Source organism: Coturnix japonica, chromosome 4, assembly GCF_054131305.1.
Source record: "Coturnix japonica strain WE chromosome 4, WE-NBRP24, whole genome shotgun sequence".
Lineage (NCBI taxonomy): Eukaryota > Metazoa > Chordata > Aves > Galliformes > Phasianidae > Coturnix > Coturnix japonica.
This window is the reverse complement of record NC_140666.1, coordinates 45,159,018-45,171,669: the sequence shown is the minus strand read 5'-3', so window position 1 is coordinate 45,171,669 and position 12,652 is coordinate 45,159,018. Positions and strand designations below refer to the sequence as shown.

Genomic DNA, 12,652 nt, shown 5'->3' with positions numbered 1-12,652 from the left:
GCCTGGCCCATGCCTTTAACCTATGAGTTCAGCAGAATCTCCTGGTCTGGTGCTTCCAGGGTCATGTTTGGCTCAGCCTCAGAAAAAAATTCTATCAATCAGCATTGCATCTCTTCCTCTAGCTTTACCATGATCCACATTGTATTTTTTTTTTCACACTGCTGAAACTATATTTTAGTAGTCAGGCTTGGGAATTTATAGATTTGAATTTTATCATATCCTTAATGTACTGTCAGATCACAGGATTAATGATTAGAAACTACCACCGGCTTGTGATGGTGAAGCTTAACTGAAGGCACGATGCCTCTGCTGAGAGGCCCTTAAGGGTTCTTGCTTAAGATTGGCTTTGGTGTTAGATTTTGACAAAGGTTAAGCAGCTCCCCGCTAAGAGTATTCTCTGTTACATTCCACACTGTTTAGGAATCTTTTTCTTTCCTTGCTAGTGCAACTGCAGAGGAGAATGCAGCTGTCTGACTTGAACATAAGCACCTTGCCAGAGTGAGAGGGAACACAGCAGACAGTAGACTGATCCTAGTGAACCAGTAAGCAGACATGAGAGTCTAAGATTGAAGGTTTTGGTCAGCAGAGATTTTTCAGTACTCTTAACAAGCTGCAGAGAACTTTCTAGTGATTCATGTGACTGATATTTTAATTAACTTTATGGATAACTCTATTTTTAAATACAGCCAATGATGTTTTAACTACATAATTAGCAAGAAGAATGCTGCTAACTTTGTGGAGCACCGTAGTGGAAGAAAAACATTAAAAACAGCTATCGATAACAATGAATTTAGATGCATCCCTAATGATGTGACAGTAAAGTGACAGTAAAGTTTAAATTTTAGTAATAATTCTACTGCTGTCAATAAGATGAAAGCATTTGGGTAGATTTTTAGCATCCTACTTAGGTGTCCAGTGGACATAGCAGCAGAAATTAAGCCTAAGTAATTAGTACTAACAGAAAAAAAAAAGAAAAATTGTTAAAAGCAATAATTGCCATCTGTTCTTGTCAGTATTATTAATGTGCATAGGATGGCCTTTATTACAAAATAGCTTACAACTGTAGCATTGACAAAATTTGTTTATTTGAAAGTAGCTGGACTTGCATTAAAGAAGTGAAAGTGGGCAAACACATTCAAAATGTTAACACAGCCTAATAGGGTTGGTGTATCAGCCAATTTATAATTAGTTTGCAGATTGCAAGGGATGCAGATCTCCCAGGATTCAAAAGAAAATATCTAATACTTATGGATAGCATTATGAACCATTCTGCATCATAGTTTGATGTCCTTTAACCGGTATACTTGGGCTGGCAATGTAAATTTCATTCCCTACTTTTTGAGGAAATATTATATCTCATTTCAGTTTCCATAGTTACTGGCCTTCAGTTAATTTATTTGCTATGTCAAAGTAAGTCTTTTATCAGTTTTGTAAATTTAGTGTTCTCTATATTGCAAGACTTTTGTCTCATCTTTCTAGATCTGGAAGAAACAATTTAATGCTGGTTGCCAAAAAGATGCTTATTTCCAGTTTCTTTTCTTTTTTAATGTACTTTTCTCATTTGTGTTGTCAAGTTGTCATTAGATCCCTTCATTGTCCTCAGTCACATACGAATGTAGTAGCTACTTAGTGAAAACCTGAGAGGTGATCAGCATTATGAAAAAACAGTAGTTTTTCAAAAGGTTAATGACAAATACTGCTTAGGTTAAAAAAAAAATTAAAAAAAAAAAATAGGGATTGTATTCAGTATTCTTTATAAGACCAAGAGAATGTGTTCTGTGATCTGATGGTGTACTTACTGTGTTTGACAGTAGAGAGACAGCCAGGGGCTGATGGCCAACACTTGTATCTCACCGAATATCTATCACCCATATAGCCACAGAAAAACGAACATTTGTAGTTCTGTGGATAGTATGTTCTGGAACATTTTTATTGGCATAAGTTTTATATTAAAATTCCTCCTAGTTTGTGGAGAAATTAAATATACATGATGATTCAGGGTAGTATTTAAGCAAATGTATAGCTTTAGGCAAATATGTACTCTGAGATTTGCTGGAAAATGATTGAAAACTTTCTGAACTGGGGCAATAGAAATTTATATCTTGAGGCATTTTTATCAAATTCAGATGGAAGTTCAGGAACCTGTTTATTTTAATGCCAATAGCTCAAAAGAAATGTTTTTAAACAGCTGGATCCGTCACAGACTGCCGAGTGCATCTTGAAAGAAACAGCGCTTAAACTCTCTTATGTGCTTTCCTATTTAAAATGTTTGGTATTCTCCTAGTACACTGGAGCCTTAATATTTCAAATTGTTTGGCATAGGGAGATTACTTCCTGTTTCAATATATGCGTACCAGGTTATGTATGTTTTTCTGTTTTTCTTTCTTATGATGATTCTCATAGGGCTATTCAATTGCAGTTCATAACAAGTAGTTTGATGAAGACTAAGTTGTAGTATGGGGTCTCATTAGGTTTAAAGCATCTGAAAGTAACTTCAGATTTTAAAATGTACAGTCCGATATACAGAGAGGCTGATGAGCACAGATGCTCAGTGCTTCTATAAATGCTTTCTAGTTATGCATTAATTCCAGCCAAACATAGAAGGGCAAAGAGAAGTAGTGAAATTTCTCAGCTCAGTTATCAGAATCAGTGGGTGTAAATATTTTCCTAATGATGGCAAGGAATTAATATATTCCTCTTATATTTGTCAGCTTGAAAAACAGCAGTAATCACTGGCAGCAGAGTTCATTATTCTTCAAGCTCTAACCTTAAAGCTGTAGCCAAGATTATTTCTGTGAAGAAAAACATGTGAAAGTAACTTCATTCTTTGATTCTAACTTCAGCTTATTAAATTGTTCTGTACTCTGGATATCTTCCTACACCTGAATAAGAGGCTTTTCTTTTTGCAGTGCTGAAATAGCAACTAAAGTGGTTTGGTGTAGCTCTGATGTGATTCCCATCTCACACAGTGCTGTGAAAACAAAGCAGGTGCCTCTTGGTCCTATCTGTGATCTGTTAGGTTTTGTTTCTTACCCACTGTGTTTGCATCCCATTGCCAGGCATGAGATTTCATGGGTTTTGTTTGACAGTATTGGCTTCCAGAAGGATTCCAAGTCCTCATGTTTCTTTCTCTGAGCCCCTTGAAGATTACTGCATTTTGGCATAGTAAATTCACAGTAGAGTTTACCTTCAGTGCAGTGTTAATGATGTCCTTATTTCTATCCTTAATACACAAAGTGTGCACAGGTGTCAGGAAACAGCCACTAGCAGTGATATTTCCAGCACTCTCATATTTGGATAGGAATATTCAGTTACATATCAAGTTTTAAACAAGTTAATTGCTGGGAAACCTAGAACAAAACACAAATTTATAATGCTGCTATGCACCTCAGTGTCTCATTTATCACAAGAAAATGGTTTTAAATTATTTTAAAATATTCAGGAAAAATACTTTATGTCAACTATAAACAACTTCTCTAGGCCACATTTTTGTAAGTATGCTTTCTCAGTTGAACTCATAGTTATTACATTGATAAAATTGATAGGAACCTGGCAGAACGCAGTTGTGTTTTAAGGTAATAATCATAAGATCATAATAATTGTAACATAGATGCATTTTAGGAAGAGCATAATCCTTTTAGGGTTTATTAGCATCAGATATCAAGTGATGAAACAAATTATTGTGTTTTGCTTTTATTGAGGGTGTTCCACAACTATAAAGTATTAAAGCCCAGAAGCAGAGTATTAGTAGTAGTTCTTGCCTATAAAAGCTGGCCAAGTAGTCTTTGTTGTCACTTATGATCACAATCACAAGAAGATAAAGTAAACAAAAACAAAACATGCAAGGAATGTTGAAAAAGTAAAAATACATCATTTCCATCACTAAAGAGTTGCTGACGAATTACTTTTTGCAGTGCAGATGTCAGTCTAGACTGATGGTTTAATTGATGCTAATTATAATATTATTCACACAGGCTTTCCCCTTTAACATAGGATAATGCCCACCTCCATAAATACCTGCAGTAATTCTGTAATATAATGCTACATTATTTCAAAAACAAACAAACAAACCCCCAAAACCCCAAAACCATCAATGGCACTTCTAAGTAGCTGTACTTCATGCTTTCATAAATCCATGTATTGAAAGACAGCATGACCAAAAAGTCCTTTCAGTGCCCTAGCTAGGGTCTTCCGAATAGCTGTATGTAAATGGAAATACCTAAGCTTGCTACTTGGGATTCTGTTACGAAGTTATTTCCCTAAAATCTTTGTTAACACATACAGTACATCTGACATAAAGCTGTGGCATTTTTAGATTGAGGGTTTATTTGGAAGACCAGGAATATCATGAGATTGTTTTATGAGATTATCTATGTTTTTCTGGACTTAGGTATATCTGAAACTGAAGCTTTTGTCACTTGGCTAAACTCAAAAACAGGAGACAATTCTTGAATATTTTACCTTCTTAAATGAATGCTGAGCCTGAATTGCACTAGATTAACAAAATATACTATGCCATTAATTATCAAACTGTCTGTTTCTTGTACTTAACATAAGTACTCAAAGCCTAAAAAGACTTGCTTTTGTTATTTAGGCACTCTCTGTGAAGCTGCATAGTTGTTGGATGTCACTAACAAAAGTGAAGGAAAAAGATCAATTTTTTAATTTATTTTATTTTATTTTATTTTATTTTATTTTATTTTATTTTATTTTATTTTATTTTATTTTATTTTATTTTATTTTATTTTTTTCTATCTACTAGAGCATGAAAATCTTATTGAAAGTTTCTATTTGGGCTCTTTTGCTCCTGCTGTTCTGAACTGTCAATGGGGAAAATCCTCAAGAGGAGTCATCTCTGAAGACCACAGCAATTTTGTGTGTTGTCAGCTCATGCAGCTGTTCATTTTACATTAATTTTCTCTGTTATTCAAGAAGCTTTCAAATTAATGTAATCAATAACATTAATGACCTTTAAAAAACAATGGAAGTACTAACAATGGAATTTTAAATATAGCAACCATCTGTATTAGATATTTAGCTGCTTATCAAACTAAGAGTATTTCCAAAATGGTGGGCTGTAAGAGATATATTAAATTCATTATCTAAATAGTGAAAAACCAGGTGAATGGCAATAAAACAGAATGGCTGGTAATTTCTGTCTTTATTTCTCTTTACTTCTTCTTATATGTAAATATATCCCCCCTTATTATCAGCTTTATTCTCTGATACAAACATCCCCTGATGTTGATTTTGTATGTGTTGTATATGAAAATATTTTGCAAGAGCTGAACTTAAAAAACAGCTGAACTTCAGCTGCCATTCAAAGAGACACAAAAATGCAATTTTATCTACACTGTGGACCTTCATGCTTCTGTTTTCTTTATGCAGCTGTCTTGTTGACCACGTGTACATGTAATTATAAATCTGCATTGCACATAAAAAATAAAGTTTAAAGCAATTCTTCTTCCTGATTTCTTTTTTTTTCTTTTGAGTGTTGCCATTTCTGTCTCAGTCACTGCTCTATACAAAGTACTATCAAATAATACAACTTCTTGAGGGAAACCTGGATGGGAGCAACATAGGATATCAAATAGAAGCCATATCAGTTACAGAAAGAATAAAGTAAAATGAATTATGCGTGTATTTAGATTTTTCAAATTGACATTTTCTTCACTGTCTTTTATTTCCATTATATACTCATACATATTACATATTGAACATAATAACATCGAAAAAGGTAATTTCTCACTGTGGAGTAATGTGTGCTTTTTTTTCTTTTTTTCTTTCTTTTTTCTTTCCCCTTTTCCATTGGAGCAAAATTATTTTTACATGTTATTTGACGTGCAAACTTAGGAGATAGGAAAAACAGCAAAAAAAAAAAAAAAAAAAAAAAAACAAAGAAAAACAAACAAACAAACAAACAAACAAACAAACAAAAACACCAAAAATACCCCCACACCCTTAAATGGAAATTTTTCAGTTTTGTGTTATGCTTTTGGTAGTTTCAGTGTAAGAAAGGCTTGCTTTGTAGTGTTTTCTCCATTTTGAAACTCCTACAGGAAAGGGACTCACTAATAGTTACTATTGTACAACAGTCGTATGACTGCTAGTGGTATGATCATAACATTTTTATGAGCTGCAAAGTTTTTCTGCTATTGGAGCGCAATACACAGAAAATGCCTCCCATTCTCTCAGTTTTTCCAGTAAGGTGGACTGGTTTGGATAGTTTCCCTAAGTGTGTATAATAGTATTTACAAGCAGGTTTCTTGTACTTCTGTATTGAAAACTACGAAATGCTTTATGTGTTGTATTTTTGTTTTCCATTTCATATGCAAAGCATTATCCAGGGGGAATTATCATTTAATTCTTCTGCTTTCCACTTCCTACTTCATTTCAGTTGTAAGTCATCAGAGCACTTGGCAATTCTACAGCTAGTTTCTCAATCTTGGTAATTTATGTAGATTAGAAGCAATAAAGATCTGAGAACTGGCTCCCCTGTGACCCTTTTCAACACTTTACTTTGTAATCACTTTACTTTAATCAGTTCTTTATCTGTTCCCGTGTTTAACCTGAATCTTTCTTGCTTTCTGTTTAAGAAGAAGACTATCATTTCAGACATTATCAAAGGCCTTATGGAAATCCAAATTATGGTGTTTGTACTATTATTATCAATTTTATTTCTAATCTTCTCAAAAATACAGAGTGGTTGGTTGTCAAGATCATATTTTAAACATCTTACAATGGTAAATGATATTTGTTTGAAAGTTTTGACAGCTGTTTCAGGTTCGTCAGTTTTAAATGTGTTGTATGCTGTGCTGTAAGGCAAAGAAGTCCAACTTCTTGGCTTGCTTGGGCTGCACTGAGTGAAAAGGAATTGTCTTGAGCTGCATATGGAATATATAATATAGCTAATCCATATAAGTAGCAAAACTTACTTTCTTAACTTTCACTTTTATTTATTTATTTATTTATTTATTTATACTTAAAACACATAAAAGGACTGCAACTGAAACAAAATGGACCTGGTTTTTGTGAAAGTAATGTATCAGCCTGGTTTGATGGAAAACTGGTTCATTCTTAGTAAGTTTTCAAGGTGTCTGCCAGAGATTTTTGATAAAATTTTACTCTTCCTGTGCTTCATCCTGGACAGCAACTCTTCACAAATGCACATACTGCTGAAAAGTGATGATATAAGACATGACTATGAAGGGAGGGATATTTTTCTTTGGTGTTGCAGTTTAACCCAGCAGGTGACTCATCATCACAAAGTTTTTTGCTCACTCCCCAACTTCCCAGTGGAGGAGAGAACAGATAATAACAACGAGAACAAACAAACAAACAAACAAACAAACAAACAAAACTAGGCTGAGAGAAAACTTATTACTAAGAAATAGAAAATATAATATATTCATATTCATATAATATATAAATGTATATGTGTGTGTATGTATATTACAAGTAATGCATAATCACTCACAACCTGCCAGCTGATGCCCAAATAGCCACCAAATAGCCACCAAATAGCAGAAATGGAGCATGATGAACTCCAAATCTTTTCAAAACTTTCCTTCTGCACAATGTCATATGCTTTGGAATATCTCTTTGTCCAGTTTAAGCCAGTTGTCCTTACTGTGTAACCTCCCAGCTCCTTGGGCACCCTTGCTTGGTAGGACAGTAGGAGAAACTGAGAAGACTAAAATGTCCTTGGCTCTGTTCAGCTCTGCTCAGCAGCAACTGAAAACGTGCATACATGTATTAGCAACACTGTTTTTCTCCTACAACAAAAACATAGCATCATTCCAGACACTATGAAGAAAAACAACTCCATCCCAGTTGAAACTGAGCTATCTGATAACGTAAGTGTTATACAAGACTAGTAAAGAGGCATAAACAAATTTTTGACTTGAATATCCAACAGCAACTCTGTCCATTCCATTTGAAAATTCACAGGTAATATATTTATGTCAACTGAAAATGGAGTTGCAAATACACCAACAAAATGATGTTTGTTTCTTTTCTTTTTTTTTTTCTTTTTTTTTTCTTTTTTTTTTTCAATCTTGAAACAAATTCTCAAATTATAGTATAAGAATTTAAAGCACGACAGATTTTTCTCTGTTCACAGAACTGTGTTCAACCAATGCATCAAAATGTGTGAAGTTTTTTGCCATAACTGGATTTGGCACTGCATTGTACCCTCTCCATGTCCTGGCCTCAGCCCAGACAGTGCCAATCACACACCAATGTTTGGTTGTTTCTGAGAAATGAGTGCATGTCTGGGGAAAGGCCAAGCTTCTCAGCAAGTCAGAGCTACTGCCATGATGGCACAGGGCAGGAGGGACCTCATATCAGGCTGGGCCAGACCACATGTGGTATGCAGGACATGAGTTGGACATGGCTGCTGTAAACTAAAATTTTAAGGCCAGTTCTCTCCACTTTTTTTGTTGTTAATCGACACTGTGTCACTCAGTGTGTGAGTGTAAATTCATATGTGTAAGGTGGCTGTGGTGGGGCAGGCAAAGCAGTAAGTAGTGATTCCTTTGCAATTTCAGCATGTACAGTGCCAATTACTGCCTTGTTGAGGGTTGCAAGAGAGCTGTGTGCCTTTGGTCCTAACAGGTCTGATGAGATGATTATTGAGAGTTTGAGAAAAGAGCTACAAAGCTTTTATTTCTTGTTCTCACTGCCTTTGTGGAAATGCAGTAAGTAAGAAAGAAAAATGTTAGGCTTTATAGAAAACGTATCTACAGGAACTGAAGTAGACAAAGAGTAAAAAATATAATTGGAATAGATTGTTTGCTCTAATAAATATTTGTAAGAAGAACAGTTTCCTTTTCCTTTTCCTTTCCTCCTCCCCCTGTCCCCTTTTCTTTTCCTTCCCCTTTCCATTTTCATTCCTTTTCTTTTCCTCTCTTTTTCCTCTCCCTCCCCCTTCTTACCACCCTCCCCTCCCCTCTCATTCTCTGTAGGAAGAACATAGATAGATCTGTTATTTAGTTTTACAGGTATTATTTTCTGATTTTAAAATTCTTTTGGTAACTACCATTGTATTTTTTGTCACTCTTCATTATAGGGAGAGAATAAAGTCATTCCAATCATTCACTATTCGTATAAATATATATATATTTAATAAAAAATCAGTACCTTATTGAATATTGAACGTTTGTTACCTTCTGCTGAGTCTAAAACTTGCTCAAAGACATTAACAAAATAAAATGAGCTACCACTATTTATGTTGTTTTTCATTTCCATGACTTTCTAACCATAATCATATTTAGAAACGTGTCTGATCGAATACGTGTCAGTTTTCATTTATTACTGAGAAAATGTCGGACAAAAATTAAGAAAGCTTATGCAATTAAAAAAAAAAAAAAAAGGAAGGCTTAAAGTGATAGGTTAAATTAAAAATATGTTCAGGCTTTTCAGTCTAGTGGTTAGTATCTGATCTCTCATAAAATGATCCTTCCTTTGGCAGCTGCAGAAACAGGTTGACTCTCATTAGTTCTGATTGAGTTGCTCAGACATGTTTGCCTATTAATCTCACCATAAATATAACAGAACTAGAATTGGCATTAATAAAACTATGTATTTTTTTTCTGAAAAGGTAAGTATAAAGTTGACAACAATGGTTATGGTTTTCCTTATTTTGGTTACAAATGAAAACTATTAGAAGAACAAATGTGCTAGGATTGCAAGATAGGTGTGGAAATCTGGATTTGGTGCCAGTCGCTGAAATGTTTTTGATAATGCTAAGTTAAAATAACTTTAAAATGCAAATGAATGCAAGATTCTAGATAGAATCTCTAGGTATCACTGGGAAGGTGTTAGAATGCTGTATATACTATTAAGATGTTCATGCAATTTAATAAATGCTAAATAAGAACACTGCCAGCTTTCCCTTTCTTGTGTCCCACATCACATACCTAGAGCTTTCTGTTTCTTAGTTCTCTTTTTGAACGGCGAAAAGTCAGACCCTATGATGCACTGTAAAGACTAATGATAAACTGTAAATATCAAGAAGCTGTGGTTCAGAAGCTTCTCCTGAACAAATCTTTAACCTGCAGATACTTAATTTCCTGGTTATCTATTGGGAACTGTTAGAAAATGTGTTCTGAACTGAGCTGGTAGACATTGCATATTGCTGTACATACAATGAATGCAGTTAGGAAAAGTAATACAGAATGTTTTAGCAGATTCTGAAATAATGCTTAAAAAAACTAATTAAAAATTAGGAATTCAGTAATGTTTCGGAACTATCTGCTGCAATACAGTTTACAGTGAACAGCTACCATGGTAACATATTCAGCAGCCTTCAGATCTACAGTGGCCTTCAATTCTATGAACATCTATTTCAGTAGAGCAATGCTGAAATAGGATGTTTGCTACCCATAATTATAGCTATTAATCACTTTAGATAATACAAGGATGTGTCAAGTAACTCTCCATTTACCTATCAGCACATTCTTTTGTAATACATATACTGGTTTGGAACAGTTGTGTTTCTTTACAGTGAGAAAGGTAAAAGATTAGCCAATATTTACAATAAAAATATCCTTTCAGTTTACTATAAAAATAAACTAAGGGAACTCCAGAATGGAAGAACATCAATGACAATACAAAATAGTCAGTAAAAGACACAGCAGGCAGAAAGTCAAAAAGAGAAATTGAATTTACAGTGGTTTCAGTACAGTACTGACATGAATGAGCAGTAGCCCTGTGAAATATTTGGCCATTTATTTTTTTGTTTAGTAAAAGGAAACTTCTATACTGAACAAGAAGTGCTGAAATGTGTGAAAACAAGGAAGAAACAATGTGTTTCAGAGTTTTTCCTTCAAATGCCTCTTCTCTTTTGAGTTGGTCATTTTGGGAAAGACTAAAGCTGTTATCACAAGAGGGATTTATGGGAAAGGCTTGGGAATTTGTCTGATTGAGAAGGTGGCCAAAAAGTGAGGATAGATGTTATTAAAAAGATCTTATTCCTATCAAATAGGAAAATGGACAAAAAGGGTGAATTTCTGGGGTTGTTTTCTAGCACATGTTTACATTCTATTTATTACACTTTAGATTAACATACTTTGCTTTATCCGTCATTCTTTCAAAAGACTTTGTTTACAGCTGAGCTACCTATTCTGCACTCCAGTTATTTTCTACTCAGAAGCCACTGCAGATGATCATTGCTTACACAAGAGGAATTTATAAGGCTGACTGATTTTAGTCAATATACAAGTGAATAGTATTTTAAATACTAAATGTTGAAACTTTATGAAATATGCATGATCTGTAGATTTCTACATTTATGTTTATGCAGTCATTTACATTTCAGGGCTTGTAGGCAAAAGAATAACTCCATATATGCTTTAGTTGTTGATTTAAAATTACTTGTGTGGTTAGATCTTGGTTACTTAGTCAGCTTGGGGTAAATATGAAAACTTCCTTGATGCAATTTGCTTACACTGAACAAATGCTAACATTCGCTCTGCTCTGGTGTTTGTACACGTTTGAGGATTCATCTCAGTATTTTCTTGTTATTCTGGAGCATTCAGTAACTGTGAAGCATGTTATTAAATTGACAAAATGTTGAAACTCTTTATATCAGGAATTACTTCAAGAATAAGGAAGAAAAGTTATTTTGAGCGATGAACGGCTTTTAATACTGAATGTCTTGGTGAACGGTAACTTCTTGAGCTTTCTGAATGGGGGTGGGGATTTAGAACATCTCTTCCCATGACTTCTCAGTCAGTGAAAATTAAAATATTTCATATTTTTCCTGTATTTCTTTGTCTTTCACATCAAGGCTGACAGAGCGACACAGAGCAGTTTTGTAAATCTCCTCTATTTGTACTGCAACCTAATGTTTTTATTAGAAAGTTACTTTTCTTTTTCATGATTTTTTGTTAACGTATTTTCTAAAGAAGTTTTTAAATTAAAATCTATTGAAATGAAATATTGTTTGTTTTACAGCAAGGCATCAATGCTTTTACAAACCAGATCATTCTAAATAGCGTAGGAAAGAGTGAAAAACTTCTGCCCTTCCCTTTCTTTATAAATATGACACTTGTATTTTCTCTCTCATCTACTTTATTTTTTTTCTGCAGTGAAACTCTGGGAGCACTGTCAGTAAAACTTCTTTAGTAGCAGCAATAAAAGCATCATACTTTTTGCCAACAGACTCTTGTTGAAAATTATGTTTCAAGGACAGAGTGAAACATTGTTATCATACGCATATGTGATCTTGGGGGTATTATTTCATGTTTTCCCATCAAAGACAAAAGGAAAGTTTCAGTTATCATTCCTGTAGTTTTGCAGTCATGAAAATAAATGGGAAACAATGGAAGCAGTGACGTGAGACAGTAAACTCAGTGTGGTCTTCTCAAAAAGCTGCATTTATGGGACTTCCTCTCTATCAGAATATACTGCCAGAAGCTAAAAATTAACTGGAAACAAGGAGAGATTTCTAAGAAATATGTATTGTGTGGTTATTATAGTCAAGAAAAGAATGAAAAATAAGTTCTCTTGATCTCATCTGGAAATGGATGGAAATCTTCACCATATGTCACTCTTATTTACTGCAAAACTAAATGGCAAACATGAATGACTAGTACAAGTCTTCACCTGTTTCCTTGTAAGCACGATGGCATACTGTTATATGGAAACT

The 12,652-nt window shown here is 34.2% G+C and overlaps 1 long non-coding RNA gene across 1 annotated transcript in view; it reads left to right on the top strand.

The window, feature by feature from the left end:
- Positions 1-12,652, top strand: part of LOC146761055 (uncharacterized) — a 370,373-nt gene that overhangs the window by 178,839 nt on the left and 178,882 nt on the right. The window lies entirely within an intron of this gene.